Consider the following 12,500-nt stretch of genomic DNA (forward strand, 5'->3'; position numbering starts at 1 on the left):
ATGGGGGGGGTGGCATGAGACCACGGGGGAGAGGCACCAGAAGCGCGACGGGGAGCCACGAGGGAACACCTCGGGCCAACGAAAGCCGGGTCCCTCCCGGAAAACAGACACGGGATGCCACCGCCCACACCCGGGCGGTCCCGTGACACGCCTGGGACACCGGAGCCCGCCTCCAGCGACCCCCACGCGTTCCCCGACGCGCGCCTGAGGCCCCCCCACCGGGGCCCCCAACGCGACACCGCCAACGCCCACACGCCGGGCGCCTACCTGCTGCCGGATCCCGGCCTCCATCCGCCAACATCCGGGCCCCGGTCCCGAGGGCCGCAACCCCGCAGGAACGCTCCCAAGGCCGACGCGGCCGAGGGGAGACCCAACAGGCCCAAACCCGTGGCCCCACCGCACCACCCTCGCCGGCGGTGACCGGCCAGCGGGCCAACGGCAAGCCCAGGGCGGGAAGCGAGCAGAGCCACCCCACACCAGGGCCACAGGGGCAGCACGGGACAAAGCCACACACAACCCCAGGGCCCCAGGTGGCAAGCGGAAGGCCACACACCGGAGGCGACACACGCACACCGCGTGCGTGCGTGCGAGCGACCACAGGAGCCCCTCCGTCAGGCCCACAGTAGGCACCGGGACACACCCGGCCCGGCCCAGCGGGACCCTCCCCCGACCCAGAGGGGGGAGGCACGGGCCACGGCGAGGTAGAGGTGCGAGAGGCAGCGTCCGGCCCCCAGCGGAAGGGGGCCGGAAGAGCCCACGCGTAACCCCCACACACTCCCCGAGGGGAGGGCGGAGGGAACGAGCGACCATCGCCACCTAACGCACAACGAACCCGAGCCATCCGCGTCGTCAGCAGCGTGGCTACCGACACACACCAGGAGGGAAGGAACGGCGACAAGCGGGGGATACGGCACCCCATCACGTAAGGCACGTCCCTGTCGGATCGCTAGAGAAGACTTTTCTCACCGAAGGCGGGCCGCACCCCACCAACCCCGAGCGCACTTCTCACCAGGCCGAGAGGGCCCTTCGAGGGAGCAACACCCAACCCGCGGGGCGAGCCCAAAGCCGGGCGGAGGGGTCTGCGGTAGAGGAAAGGAAGCCACCTGCCCCCCCACAGACGCGCAGGGGACACCAGCGGCCAAGCAAGGCCACAGGCGGCAGCAGCAGCAGCGGCAGCGGCAGCGGGCCTGCACTGCACCCACGCTACCTCTTCCTTACTGCCTCGACCCCCCAGGGACTCCCACGCACCAAGCAGCACACACCAGCGAGGCTGCGACGGCACACCCGGGAGAGAGCACACCGGGGCAGTGAAGGAGCGACGGCACCACTCGGTTCCAGGCGCCTGAGAGGCAAACGACCTGGACCGCTCCAGGAGCACCGCAGAGAGCTGAGCAGGGTCAGACTCTGCCAGACAAGCCCCGCACCACCACCGCGGGACGGGGCCCGCCCACACACCATGACACACCGACACGGCAGAGGGCGAAGGGTGTCCGCCACGTCCGAGGACCCCCGCCTGGACCCCCAACGCCAGCACCTTCAGGCGGCACAAGGCAGAGGGAGCGGAGATCGAGCCGGATTCCGCACCCCTGGCCTCTCCCACCACGCCGAGGCAGGGGAAAGAGGAACCAGGAGCCCGCAAGACAGAACGAGCAGCTCGGCAGCATTCGCCATGAATGGCCGTCCCTCGTCTGTAAGCGGCTTAGGCCCGGCCCAGGAGAGCGCCACATCACCACATCGGTCAAGTCTCGGTCTAGGATTATGACATCACGCGAGGCACAGGGGGTCACGCCCAGCGAGGACAGCTGCCAGGGGGGGGTCCGTCGGCAGCCTCGCCAGCCCCTTGCCTCTTCAGCAGCGGTGGCCAACCCCAGCGGAGGAACGCCTGACACGCACACGCGGCATAAGGCCGACGACCACTGAGACTCAGTTCTGAGGGGGTTCTGTCAGCCACCACTACGCAGCGGGCCACCTGCGGCAGAAGACGGACACGGGTATAGGACCCAGCGCCCAGCCTCACCTCTGCCGCTCTCGGGGCAAATTCTAAGCCGGAGATGGTGGCACCGTCGCAGGGCTAAACCAGGATCGCACACCAAGCTCCCGCACGAACCCAGGCAGGGAGCTCGGCACCGGATGGGCAGGGGGAACGCAGTCCAGCGCCAGGCCGCCGGCAGCCCATCGCGCTCCCCCCTACCACCCCAGACGCGAACCCAGGGGCCCAGCTCTTCCGGTGACAGTCACCAGGAGACAGCGTGTCAGCACCTACCTGCAGATCCAAAATGACAACTGCAGGTGTAGAAATGCCCTTCCAGGGGACAACAGGGACAACCTATGGGACACAGCCGCCCCTCAGATGGGGGCCCGGGTCACAAGTCCCCAAAAACACAGCCATCGCCCACAGGGCATGCTCCTGTGGCCACCTGGTCGACCCCAGGAGTTAGAGAAAAGCAAACAACTCTACAGCCCCACCAACGGCCCCGACCAGGTCCCCCTAGGGTGCGGGTGACAAGTGTCGGGCCGGCGGCCCAGGGCCTCAGCCCCGCCAACGGCCCCGGCCGGGTCCCCTAGTGCAGGCGACAAGTGTCGGGCCGGTGGCCGTGGCCTCGCAGCCCCGCCAACGGCCCCGACCAGGTCCCCCTAGGGTGCGGGTGACAAGTGTCGGGCCGGCGGCCCAGGGCCTCAGCCCCGCCAACGGCCCCAGCCGGGTCCCCTAGTGCAGGCGACAAGTGTCGGGCCGGTGGCCGTGGCCTCGCAGCCCCGCCAACGGCCCCGACCAGGTCCCCTAGGGTGCGGGTGACAAGTGTCGGGCCGGTGGCCGTGGCCTCGCAGCCCCGCCGACGGCCCCGACCGGGTCCCCTTGTGCAGGCGACAAGCGTCTGGGCCGGCGGCCGTGGCCTCAAGCCCCACCAACGGTCCCGGCCGGGTCCCCTAGTGCAGGCGACAAGTGTCGGGCCGGTGGCCGTGGCCTCGCAGCCCCGCCGACGGCCCCGATCGAGTCCCCTAGTGCACGGTGGCAGTGATAAAAGGGTGTGCTGGTCGACCCCATGCACTCTAGCGGTACTCCAGCCCGGTTACAATCGGGAGCGAGCAGACACCTACCCACCCCCGCAGCTGCCTGCCTGCTCACTTGCAAGCCTCCAGGCTCAATCTCCGAACAGCGCACGAGCCACCAAGGTCCCAGCAGGGCTGGGACTCTCCCGCCTGCAGCTTGGGGACTTTGTCACATCCTGTCCCGGGCTCTCCACCCACTTGCTCGCCCTTGCCGGCTCCAGAATGCTCTACAGCTACAGCACGGCTGCCACCAGGTGGAGTCAGACAGCCAGCACCAAGGGACAAAGGGACAGCACGCTGGATGCACGCAGCCAGGCAATGAAGCCGAGATAGGCAGGGAAATGTGTGTCACTGCCTCCCTCCCTCCCTCCCCTCGCAGGGGGTGCTGGCTGGTCCCGGCCGCCAGGTCGGTTGCTTTGCCTTGCCTCTCATTTAGAACCAAACTGTGTCGTGACCGTCACTGGTGAAATGTTAACATTCGGTGTTGATGCATGGAACACCAGGTCGCGTGGCTTGGGGAGAATCGAGTTGTAGTAGTGAGTGACCACGCATCTACTGTGACAGGATACATCTGACCTATCAGTACAGTCTTGGGGGAAGGGTGGATAGACTTGGTCACACACAGGTAAAGGAAAACGGCAGACAGAAAATAAAATGAAAACACCGACATTGAGAGAGAAAAGGGAGAGAGAAACGGGGGGGGGGGGGGGGAGAGAATGAGAACTGAAAGGAAGGCAAAACTAAGAAAGAAAGAAAAAAAAAAAAAAAAAACCAGGAAGACCAAAAACTAGGAAAGGAGAAAGACAACATAAAGGGAAGCAATGGACACAGTAGAACAAAATTTTTTGGGGGGAAAAAAAAAAAAAACAGACACACACGAGTAAAACAGATGAGGCAAGACAATAAATCCAGCATGAGGACGCGAGAGAAAAACATATATAGATTGAAAGAGAAGAGAGAAACAAGTTAAGAAGGACCAAGGAAGCCAAAGGTAAAGGAAGAAGGCAGACAGAAAATAAAATGAAAACACCGACATTGAGAGAGAGAAAAGGGAGAGAGAAACGGGGGGGGGGGGGGCTGGGGGGAGGAGAGAATGAGAACTGAAAGGAAGGCAAAGGTAAGAATACAAAAAAAAAAAAAGAAGAAGAAGAAGAAAGACAAAAACTAAGAAAAGAGAAAGACAACATAAAGGGAAGCAATGGAAACATTAGGGGAGAACACACACACACACACACACACACACACACACACACACACGCAGGTACAACGGCCAGACACACACCGATGAGGGAAGAAAATAAATCCAGAATGAGGACGCGAGAGAAAGGCCTATAAAGATTGAACGAGAAAAAACAACTCAAGAACAACCTAGGGGAAGGCAGAGAATGTAAGGATGAAGACTGTCAAATAAAGGTGGGAGTCACAAGTGAAATTCTAGGAGATGTAGGGGAGTGGGAGAAGGAGAGGAGACAGTGAAAAGGAGAAAGCGAAAGAAAGAAAGAGAGGAAAGCGGGAATCGGCGAGCAAAACAGAGAAAGAGAGAGAGAGAGAGAGAGAAACAGAGCCTAAAAGGAATGGAGAGATCCAAGAAGAAAGAACTAAGGCAACATCCCTGGGAAGGTAACAGATCCCCCCGCCTGGACGTGGCAGGAGCACCTAGAGAGGCGCGCACAGTGCAGTCCCGGCCCGGCGGAAGGACGGTTTCTGCCGCCGCGGCCCCCTCCCCCCTCCCCCCTCCCCCCTCCCCCCACCGCCGGCACCGCCGCCACTGCTCAGCCAGCAAGCCAGAAGCCCGACTGTGCTTACTGCGCCTGCGCCAGACCGACTCTCTCCCTCCCTCCCTCCCTCCCTCCTCCTTCCTCGACCCCCCCAAACTCCACGCCGACCACCACCCCGAGGCCTCGCGAGACGCGAGACTTGTTCAGACGCGGGCGCCATCTTGGCTTCTGCCGTCAGCGCCATCTTGGCTTTCGCCTCTTGTCCGATCCGATACTGTGGCCACTAGATGGCGCGCAGACAGCACGAGTGGATTCTTGAAACACGCTGGGGTTTCTGGTTTGGAGTCAGTTGGGGTTGCGATGGGACGGGGAAGATGAAGGATGGGGGAGCAGGAAGAGCAAAGACAAGAGATCACAACGACAACACTGAGTCTCGAGCCCAGGGGTCAGTTCCAGATTCATCCCTTGGGCCACGTTTTTCCAAGCCCAGCTCTCCCGGGGAACCTCATCCAGTAATGAGAGAGAAGAGAGAGAGAGAGAGAGAGAGAGAGAGAGAGAGAGAGAGAGAGAGAGAGAGAGAGAAAGAGAGAAAGACTGTCTCACAAAAATCAGAAACCCGGTTCAGTCCATCTCAATGTCCCCAACCACATTGGTACAGCAAAGATTTCCCTATACACACACAGCTACAACCCAGTCAGCGCCTCACCCCAAGTCCGTTCCCACAATCTGTGCCAAGAGACCTTTCCTCCACCCTTGTCTCTCCTGGATGTCCCTCCCTAGGCGGTATTGTCACAAAGTGTGGAAGGGCTCTCTCCCTCCTGTGTCACAGCAGCTGAGGCCAAGCTAGGCCGAAGCCAGGAGCCAGGAACAAGATGAAATCGGTGTTCCCATACGGCAAGGCCAGTGTGTCTGCTGACAGGCTGTTGAGCGTGTGTGCGGTGCCACAATGCCAGTATCCCCCACTGTCTTGCTTTCACTTTCTGTTCTCTAGTTTTATTTTTATTTATTTATTTGGCCTTGAGGTTGACTTATTTTCATTGGGAAGGCAGATTTGCAGAGAGAAGGAGAGACAGACGGACAGAAAGATTTCCATCCGCCGGTGCACTCCCCAAATGGCCACAACCACGGCCGGAGCTGACTGGATCCGATCCGAATCCAGGCGCTGGGAGTTTCTTCCAGGCCTCCCACACAGGTGCAGGGTCCCGTACACTTGGACCACCCTCCGCTGTTTTCCCAGGGCACAAACAGGGAGCTAGATCAGAAGTGGAGCCACAGGGACATGAAAGTGGAGGAAAAGCCAGTGAAGCTATTCTGCAGCGCCCTTGCGTCTGCCTGTCCTTCCTGTGAGCTCTTGCAAGACCCAAGAAGTTCCTCAGGGACAGAAAGGATGTGCCATGGAAACAGGTTAGGGATGTGAAAGGAGAGAGAGGAAAAGAGGGGGAGAGAGAGAGAGAGAGAGAGAGAGAGAGAGAGAGAGAGAGAGAGAGAGAGAGATTGAAATTGAGTTAGTGAGAATGTGACAACAATTCAGTCTTCTCTGTTCCCCATTTGCAGGTAAGGTCCAGATGAGGAAAAGGAGAAAGGGAGCAGCCAGGCTGGGATTGGGCCTCTTCACCTCTCTCTCTCTCTCTCTCTCTCTCTCTCTCTCTCTCTATCCCAGGAGGGGGCATCACACAGCTTTCTCTTTCCAATTTGTGAGCAGAAGTGGTTGCACGCTGAGTGGTTCCTGGCCAGGATCCAGAACATGGAGGGAGAAGTAGGTGTCAGGTAAGGCCACCTGTGAGGCCTTCACGTCGGCATAGTGGCCTTTCATTCCCAATCCACCAGAGAAATCCTCGGGCAGGAAGGGCACAGGCCAGCCCATATGTCCTCCTGCTCTGCCGTCCTCAAGTCCCCTTGACTTGTCCGCAGAGCCGACCGCACACAACACCCACAACTCAGGCACAGGTGCCCCAGTCTCTCCCTCAGAGCACCCTTTCCCTTCAGTTCCGCAGAATAAGAGATGGTGAGCTGACCCTCCAACTCTTCCGCCTCCACACCCCACCCACCCACCCACCCACGGTCCATCAAAGACAAGGGGTTGGTTGGTTGGTTAGTTGGTTGGTTGGGTCCGGCCGGCATGTTAGCCTAGTGACTAAATCCTAAAGAAAAGAAAGATAGATGTGAACGCAGAGAAGAGCTGCCTTCCAAAACACACATATAATTAGCCAGGCCGGGTTGGGGCGCAAGCCAGGCTGGATTGAACTGTGAACTGGCTAGCACCCCACAGTTCGCAGGAGGGCTGGGGATGGACCAGGCCAGGCTAGGTTGCCGTACCCCAGCCCAATGGCGATAGCTGGGACTGGTGGTGGGCCATCTCAGATTGTGCCACAGCACCCACTGGCGCACGCAAGAACCGGGGGTGGTGCGGTGGGGGTGGTGGAGAGGGAGCGTGAGAACCGGAATCAAGTTAGGGCGCTGCACCCAGTCAGGCAAAAAGAGAGCCAAAATGGCTGGGCGGGTGGGTGGGTGCGTTGCGGGCGGGCGGGCGGGCGGGCGGGCCAGCCGGATTAGGCCACAACACCCAGCTGTCAGCAAAGCGCCGGGACTGCCTGGGTGAAAAAATTACATCAGGCAGGCCGGCCGGACCGCATTAGCCCCCAGACGGTCCCAAGATCTGGGGCTGGGAGCCCGCCAGCCTGCTAGGGGAACGCCAGGCAGGCAGGCAGGCAGGCAGGCAGGCAGGCAGGCACTCCTCCTGTCAGCTAGGCCGTAGCTCCCGTCGGAGAGCACGTTAAGGCCTGCCTGAACTAAAACAGCAAGCTACCCATAGATCATCAGGCCGTATGTGCCAAACATACAAGGCCTGGGCCAGAGATGTCGACAGCGTGCATCTCCCCGGACCAGACAAGAAGACGAGGGGAAGGCAAGAGTTGTTGCTTGGGCCAGGCGTGTGCGGTTGCCTAGTGGCTCCATTTCTCGGCCTGTACGTGCCGAGATCCCATACGGGTGCCGGTTCGAGTCCCAGCTGCCCCACTTCCGTCCAGCTCCCTGCCTGTGGCCTGGAAAAGCGGTCGAGGATGGCACAAAGCCTTCGGTATCGGCAGCCGCCTGTGTGGCGGAGACCGACCGGGAAGAAGCTCCCGGCTCCTGGTTTTGGTTCTGCTCAGCCCCGACCACTTGGGGAGGGAACCAGCCAGCGGGCAGGAGATATTTCTTTCTGTCTCTCCTTCTCTCAGCAACACCCCTCCCAACCACACACACACACACACACACACACACACACACACACACACCCCTCCCAACCACACACACACACACACACTCACACACACAGACACGCGCACGCGCGCACAGGGTCCTCCTGACTGGCGTGTGGCTGCCGGCTCCACCTCAGGATCCTTCACCGTCCAACAATAAGAACCAGATTGGGTTGAAGAACAGTCAGGAAACACCACTGTTCCTGCTAGGACAGGAGGTGGACTGAACAGGGCTGGCTCATGGACCCACTGGTATGCGTGAAACCTGGCACTGGGAGAGTTTCTGATGGAGGAGCCTGGGCAACTCCTCTGGCAGGACACAGTCCCTGCAGGTAAGCGCAAGCAGCACAAATAGGAAACAGCCCAGAACAGGCTATGGAAATTATCCCACTGGTATACACATGGCATGGATTGGGGGCAAGACCAGGCTGAACCTGTTCACATCACCCGCTGGTGAGTCCGAGCGCCAGAACAGAGTGTGGGTCGAGCCAGGTTCGGTTGCGACACATACTAGTACACAATAAGGAATGCCAAGGTGAGGTGAGCCGTACCAGATGTGGTTGCAGCGCCCAAACAGCACATGTGATAGTCAGGGGGAGGAGGCAAAGCTGACAGGGGAATGTGGGCTCCCCTGCTGGACAACTACTTCCCGACTAGGCTGCAGCTCCAACCGGTCTGCGTGAGGACCGAATATGAAGCGGGCAGGATCGAACCGGACTACGACACCCGTCGGTTCACGAGGAAGACAGGCCTGGAAACAGAACGAACCCGGCAATCCCAACGACCAGCATGATCATAAGCCGATCGGTGTGACGGACGGTGTTGGGCTGTGTACTAGCAGACTCGCGCAGAAATCAGGCCTGTGATCATCTCAGATGAAGTTTCTTTGGAGAGAGATCCCTCCAACTGAACTGCTGATCTTAGAACCCCAACCATGAAGAGACTGTCAGCCAGTGGATTCTGAATAGGGTTCATTGCGATTGGAACTGAGACATTGGCAGCAGTCCAGAACTGATGAACTATCAGAACTGTATGAGCAGGAGCCTCAGAGCGTGCCTCCCGTTGGGGATCTGGGATGGGTGGGAGGTTGGGTGGGGCTTTTCCCTTTTTTTTTTTTTTTTTTTTTTCCCCTGACCCCAGATACAGGGTAAAATGATATTGATGTGGAAACAATGGTATTTCCCACTTTCACCCTGTAGCCCTTGACACTCTGTTCCCTAATCAACCAAGTAAGATTATTAAAAAATAATTTTTAAAAAAAGGTATATCAGGTTTTACAATTTCATTAATTTTTATGAATGGGTAGTATTCTATAGTGTTTGTGTGCCACATTTTCTTTATGCTGTCACCCGCTGATGGGTATCTGTGTTGATCCCGTATCTGGCTATTGTGAATTGAGCTGTGATAGCTGTAAGGGTGCAAATAACTCTCTCATATGCATTTTCATTTGGATAAAATCATAGGGCTGCGACGCTGGTTCGTATGCAGACTTTTAGATACCATTTGTTTTTTATCCAATTGGGAAACATGAGATATTTTAATGAAATTATAACTGGATAAGAAATGAGTTTTATGAAGCATGGTGGCCACTTGGGGAGTGAACCAGCCAGCGGGCAGGAGATATTTCTTTCTGTCTCTCCTTCTCTCTATATATATATTATATCTGAGTTTCAATAAAAATAAAATGGATGGATGGATGGATGGATGGATGGATGGAGGAATTGTTTTTTCTGAACAGGCACCGACTGTGAGATGTAAGTAAGGCTCTGGACTGCTGTGTCCTGGTCGCTCGGTCCAACGCCGATCCAAGCAGAGAACCGGGCCTGGCACGGGGCACAGGCCTAGTATATTCCTGCAACCCCTCCCACCGCCCCTCCACCCCCGCCCCGCGCACCTGCACAAGGACAGGTAAGGGGTTCCTCTCTGTGTTTTGAGTAATCGGTTCAGCTAGATCGTTCTATTGAGAGGGAGGGATGCTTGATGTTGAGCAGTTCTGCTTGTTTGAGTGACAGAAGTACACGCACAGGTTAATAACACGCGTTCACATAGTTAAGGTGATGGATGGAAGAGTGAATCAATAATGCCGATGGAAAGGCCACATCAGAAGGGAGCCGTTCCTGAGAACCACTCATGGTCTGCCCCATGCGAGTCAGAAAGCAGCGGCCAGATCCCACTTTGCACTTCCAGAGCGAGCGAAGGGGAGTGACCGACTGTGGCTGACCTTTGCCCCAGTCGGAGAGGCAGATCCTTTCACTGACAAACGCCTGAGGGCAGGTATGGCTCTGGGTGGAGCGGAGAGAAAGTGAAGCCTTTGGCAGACAACGGGACTTTGAACCAACCATTTGCATTTCAATGAAGGCAATGAATGAGGCCTCTTGGAATTGAATGAGAGGTTGCGTCCCTCAAGCCAGTGGCTTCCGAAACGAAGGCTGCTGCTTTCTTGGGGCACACCCCCCACACACACACACACAGAGGCTCATTCTGACGAGGAGGCGGGGTGCGGGTGCCCTGCCTGCCCCATGCTTCTCCTTACATGTCCCTGGACCCTGGACCCTGGCTCTGGCTCTAGCTCTGGCCTGGGAAAGGAGATGTGGATTGGGGAGGTGACTTGCAAGACGTACACACAAGACCCACCCACCATCAGTGAAACACAGCTTCTCTCCCTCCTTCCTTCCCTGGGGCTTGTGGGGGAGGGGAGGTTGGTATCAGGCAGGGAGGCACTTTTTGTTTTGGCTTGGCTTTTCTCCTCTTGGGTGTCACTGGTGCACCCCAGCGTATTCCATCACCAAGCCACTTTCCGATGTGTTTCGCTTCCCTCACAGTGGTTCATTAGCCAGCACCCACTGATAGGAGAGGACTGCTTTTTACTTGACAGCATCCTAGTGCAGGGATCAAAGGGGTCAGAGAAAGTAGAGAGAGCAAAGGAAAAAGGAAAAAGTTGGGTTGTTCGGGACTCCTTAGAGAAGAATTCATGTTGTGCCACCCACGTGTGCGAAGATTTGTCAAAGTCCCCCCCCCCATGCCCCTTTCCTCCTTCCCCCCCCCCCCCCCCCCCCGCTCAACCACCACCAAGCCATCACTCAGCAGGCTGGCTTCCAAGTAAATCAAATACATGCTTTAAGTGTTTGTTTTCTCTCACCTGACTCAGCACAATCGCACTCAGGGTTGCGGTGTAGCGACCAAATGTTGCCACCTGGTTGCCCAATTACTGCACCCTTAGGAATATTTAGTGGATTTCAACAACCTGGTGTTGAATGCCTTCTTTTTTTTTCTCTCTCTCCACTCCACTGAAGGCAAAATAAGATTTCCACCACCACCACCACCACCACCACCACCACCACCACCACCACCACCCCAACAGTGTGGAACATTGAAGTGGGCAGAAAACTAGTTACATTTTCCTTTAATGTGAACACCACATTTTAAGACTCTTGTATTTATTCATTTGCAAGTCAATCATGGGAGAGAGAGAGAGGAAGAGAGAGAGAGAGAGATTTGTGAGCAAGTTTGTTTGGAGCGGGGAAGGGGGGAGCGGGTGTGTCAGAGGAGATGGGAGGAAAGAAGAGAGAGGACGAGAGAGGAGAGAGGAAGAGAGAGGGGCAAGGACGAGCAAAACAGCGAGCTCTTTGAAGAGATTCTTCCACCCACAAGTTCCTTCCCTTTTCTCTTTGTCGCTGTGTCCTTCCAATAAGCAGACATAGATGACACAGGATGGTGAGAGCTAGAGAGCGAGCGAGCGAGCCAAAAATGTGGAAACCGCGGTTCCACCAGCACCGTGACAACATTGCCGGTTTTTCTTTCTTTAAAAAAAAAAATGGAGAGAGAGAGAGAGAGAGAGAGAGAGAGAGAGAGAGAGAGAGAGAGAGAGAGAGAGGAATCTTCCACCACTTCGCCAGTCAGTTCAGAACTTTTCCCCCCAAATGCAGGCCTTAGAGAACTCAGAAGTTGGTGAACAGAAAGTATGGAATCCTGGTTCTCAGCGCTACACAACTCTGTTTAGGATACAAACAGGTTTTTCAACAGCTTTGGCCTCAAACCTGTGTGTGTGTGTGTGTGTGTGTGTGAGAGAGAGAGAGAGAGAGAGAGAGAGAGAACTAAGCGTTTCTGACAAAACGTGCGCAGAACCTCAACAGCAACAACTAAACCCATATGCCTCGGAGCCCCATCCAGAGGTGTTTACATGGCATTTTGACAAGATATTGAGCCAAAGCTCAGAGAGAGAATTGAGGAGAAAATAAATAAATAAATAAATGGTGAAATCACGAATGTAAATTCGAATGATCTGTATTCCGGGAGTGAGTGAGTGAGTGGAATTTACCGACACCGTGTCAGGATAGACAATGTGTCCGGACAGACAACGATGGAGAGTGGTGGTGGTGGTGGTGGGGGGGGGGAAGAGATGTCATTTCCAGTGTTTTCTAACCTAAGGGAAACTTGTAGGAAAAGTAGCATGCTCCGCACCACGGTCATGAGAGCCTTGTAGGCGCACGTGCTA

Source organism: Ochotona princeps, unplaced genomic scaffold (assembly GCF_030435755.1).
Source record: "Ochotona princeps isolate mOchPri1 unplaced genomic scaffold, mOchPri1.hap1 HAP1_SCAFFOLD_100, whole genome shotgun sequence".
NCBI classification, from domain to species: Eukaryota; Metazoa; Chordata; class Mammalia; order Lagomorpha; family Ochotonidae; genus Ochotona; species Ochotona princeps.